Source organism: Octopus bimaculoides, chromosome 6 (genome assembly GCF_046866305.1).
Source record: "Octopus bimaculoides isolate indiv1 chromosome 6, ASM4686630v1, whole genome shotgun sequence".
Taxonomy (NCBI): domain Eukaryota; kingdom Metazoa; phylum Mollusca; class Cephalopoda; order Octopoda; family Octopodidae; genus Octopus; species Octopus bimaculoides.
Genome location: NC_142933.1, coordinates 88,193,170 through 88,197,756, shown reverse-complemented (window position 1 = coordinate 88,197,756; position 4,587 = coordinate 88,193,170).

The following is a 4,587-nucleotide window of genomic DNA, read 5'->3' as shown; positions in this document are numbered from 1 at the left end:
GAGCTGGCAGAATCGTTAGTACGCTGGGCGAAATCCTTAGCGGTATTTCGCCCGTCGCTACGTTCTGAGTTCAAGTTCTGCTGGAGTCGAGTTTATCTTTCATCTCTTCGGGGTCGATAAAGTAAGTACCAGTGAAACACTGGGGTCTATGTAATCGACTCATCCTCTCCCCCCAAATTGCTGCCCTTGCGGCAAAATTTGAAGCCATTATTGTTATTATTATCATTATTATCATTTGAGTAAAGTGGCGAGCTAGGAGAATTACTAACGCTTCGGACAAGATGCTTAGCGTTATCACATCCGGCATTAGGTTTTGAGTTCGGCTTTGCCTATCTTTCCTTCGGGTTCAATAAATTAAGTACCAGCTGCGCACTGGGGTCAACTCGAGTATCCGAGTTCCCTTTTCCAAGTAAAAATTTCAGGCATTGTGCCTATAATAAAGAGGATTATTATTACTATTGTGAGGTTGGTGGTGTTGGTATTGGTAGTAGTGCCCATGGTGGTAGTGATGATGATGATGATGATGATGATGATGATGATGATGATGATGATGATGATGAAGAGGAGGATGATGGTGTTGATGGCGATGATGATAAAGGTTATGAAAACATGCATGATGCAAGGAAGGGGAAAAGAAAAGAAGGTAAGCGATGACGCCTTTGGTGCTGATAATGACGACAGCGACGATGATGACGACGATGACGACGACGATGCTGCTGCTGCTGCTGCTGCTGCTGATGATGATGATGATGATGATGAGGAGGACGACGGTGATGATAGAAGACCAAAACGCTAATGATATTAAAATGTAGGGCTAATTTATCGGCAAGAAATGCGATACGGTAACAAAATAATGAGTGATTTGTAGAACAATTACCTGAGACAAGCAAACAAATATATAATAACGACAATAATAATAATAATAATAATAATAATAATAATAATAATGATGATGATGATGATGATGGTGGTGGTGGTGGTGGTGGTGATGGTTATGATAATAACGGTAATAATGATAATGATAATAGCAATAACAAACTGTAACAAACATAAAGCCCCAACCAAAACATACAACACTTTAATATGAACGATTAGAAAATTAGAAAATAGCAGATAATGGCGGCGTTTAAAGGATGTTCTTTGTTTATTGAAATTGTGATAAGGAGAAAGAAAGTGAAGAGGAAGGAAGGTAGGAAAGAAGGTAGGAAGGAAGGTAGGAAGGAAGGAAAGAAGGAAGAAAGTAAAGAAGTGAGAGAAAAAGGCAGAAGCGAAGAGGTGAATGTTAGTCATTTAATAGAGAGAGAGAGAGAGAGAGAGATGGAGACTGCAATAAAGAGAGACGGAGAGGGGGAAGGCGAGAGAGGGAGGAGAGGTGGAGGGAGAGAGAGAGAGAGTGTGAGAGTGAGATGGAGATGGAGAAAAGTAAGGACAGAAGTGATGGAAAAAAAAAATTTCCAAAGAATGTTTCAATGAGCGAACAAGAGGGAAGTAATGTAGGTTGGTAGATGTGCGAAAGAAACAAAGTGTGAAATGGGTATATATATATATATATATATATATATATATATATATATATATATATATATATACATACATACATACATACATACATATATATATATATATATATATATATATATATATATATATATATATATATATATATATATACAGATAGATTAGATAGATAGATAGATAGACAAGGATTATAACCAAGAGCTAGCTAGTTAGCTATGTGTGTGTGTGTGTGTGTGTGTGTATATGTATATATATAAATATATAAATGTGTGTGTATATACATATATATATATATGTGTGTATATATATCTTATATATATATGTATACACACACACACACACACACACACACACACACATACATATATATATATATATATATATATATATATATATATATATAGGTATGTATATGTATGTTATACATATATATAGAAATAGAGAGAGAAAGAGAGAGAGAGAAGATAGAGAAGGAGAGAGAGAGGAGACCAAAAGAAAGAGAGAGAGAGAGAGAGAAAGGGAGAGAAGAGAGAGGGAGAGAAGATGAGAATTAGGAAAGAGGAGAGACAACGGGGAAGAGTGTAAACGTAGAAGCAAGAACTTAGACAGATGGATAGCCAGACAGATAGATATATTGCTAGATAGATGTCGAAAGAGAGAGAGAGAGAGGGAGAGAGAGAGAGAGAGAGAGAGGAAGAGAGAGAGGGAAAGAGAGGGAGAGAGGGGGAAGTGAGTGAGAAAAATTGAGTGGCGAAAGGAAAAGAACGTAAAGTGCAAATTTCTATTTGATTAGACATATCTCTTCATTTTCTTAATATTCACAACGAACAAATTGAATATAGTTGAAGAAATTAGGTTCACTTCACAGTTTCAGTTTTATTTGTTGTAATTGTACTTTTAGCTGGTGGAAACTAGGCAGAGAACAACATCAGCACCATCAACAGTGTCAACAGCAGCAACAATAATAATAACAACATAAAAAAACAACTAACGTTGTTAATAAGATTGAGACAACAAAAACAGTAACACAAACGACTAATGGCGACGTGTAAGCTTCAACAAGCGTTCAAGTTCTTAATTTTGCCTTTTTCTTTCTTGCATTTCTTTAAATGTCTCAGTCGATAAGTAGTTTGAGAAATTACGTTAGTTTCACGTTCCAACAAAATCAGATTTGATCGGCTACATGACGGTGAAACCGAGTGTAAATCTATTTTAAAAAATGGTCATTTATACTTGAGATTAAAAAAAGACACACACACATATATACGCACGTATGCACACACACACACACACACACTGAAGTGGAGAAATTATCGTCAAACGGTGAATATTAACAGATGCTTCTCTATCAAGATTTAGATCTAAATCCATCGGATAACTTAATAGTACATTATAAGAGTGACCGAAACATACGTAGCTTAAGGATTCTGTGTCAGAAATCAGTGGATCCTGTGCCCAGTTGCGGAACCGACGAAAGAACCTATTTGTGATCGCTCGAATGCTAGAAATAGTAGATGAATTCTTCACTAATCAAGCCCTATTATCTTAAATGGAAAGGAAGGACATGTTGTATAATATAGTTCCAGATATAGTTCTAGATATAAAAATAAACACATATGACAAAATTGTCGTTAGAACACCTTTGATTATAGGTTTGCATAATTAGGGATCAGCTGGGAATTAACAACAACAACAATGGCGACGGCGAAGACGCTGACAACGACGACGTCGACGTCGACGACAAAGACGCCGACGCCGACGTCACGCTTTACTTTCTGTATACATCCTTTAACAAAGAGAAATTCAAATACCTTTGATAATTCGAGCGCTAAAGATATCGATAGACAGTGAAAGACTAATGGTGCTAATGGAGGTGCTAATGTAGTTGAATAACTAATTAGATTAGATTAGATGTGGATTGCTGGTCCTGAAATGGCGGAGGAGAGGGCACATGTGACAGGAAATAAGGAAATATCGATTTCAAATTTTGGCTCAGCGACGGCAATTTCGGGGGTAAGTCAATTATATCGACCCCCAGTGCTTAACTGGTACTTATTTTATGGACCCCGAAAGAATGAAAAGCAAAGCCGACCTCGGCGGAATTTGAACCCAAAGCCTAATGATGGATGAAATGTCGCTAAGCATTTTTCTGTGTGTGCTAACAATTCTTATTTCTTTACTGCCCCCAAGGGGCTACACTGAGAGGGGGACAAACAAGGACAGACAAACGGATTAAGTCGATTACATCGACCCCAGTGCGTAACTGGTACTTAATTTATCGACCCCGAAAGGATGAAAGGCAAAGTCGACCTCGGTGGAATTTGAACTCAGAACGTAACGGCAGACGAAACACCGCTAAGCATTTCGCCCGGTGTGCTAAGAATTCTGCCAGCTCGCCGCCTTAAGGATAGCAAATATTAATACACACATATTATTTACCGTATTTGATGGCATATAACACGCACTTTCTTTCCAAAGTATGTTTCAAAAAGGATCCCGGGTCCTGTATGCGAAGCTAGGCCTATATTACTGGCTTTAATGCAAAAAATAAAAAAACATTTTACCTGAATATATGCTGCCCTAACCCTAATTTTACCTGAATATACGCTGCTGAAATTGGGGTGTGTCTAATATATCCATGCGTCTTTTATGCCAGCAAAAACGGTGTCTGATTCTTAACAAAGATTGATTGGTCAGCAGCCTGAAGGAATTATTGTAACGTGAACGTAGAAGATTAGAAAAATTTTCTTCCTGTATGAAACATTGATTGTTATTGACATATGAAACACCTGAGCTCCATTGCTTAATTAGTCTTCTCATATACACAAACACGTACAGCTGCAAAGATCTACGTCCTTTTGTCGTAGAACATTTTAATTTGAATGCCCCAGTAACTGTTAACGCGCCAGTAGTTTATTAATCTCATCCAGGATTGTTGTGTAGGCATGTATTCTAAAAAGGCTTGCCTTGCTAATGTCTACCCCATCCATATCTTTAATAAATTATTGATGAACGTGTGGGACCCGTGGAAATTCCACGGAATTGGAAAAATTAGGAGGACCTATTTAA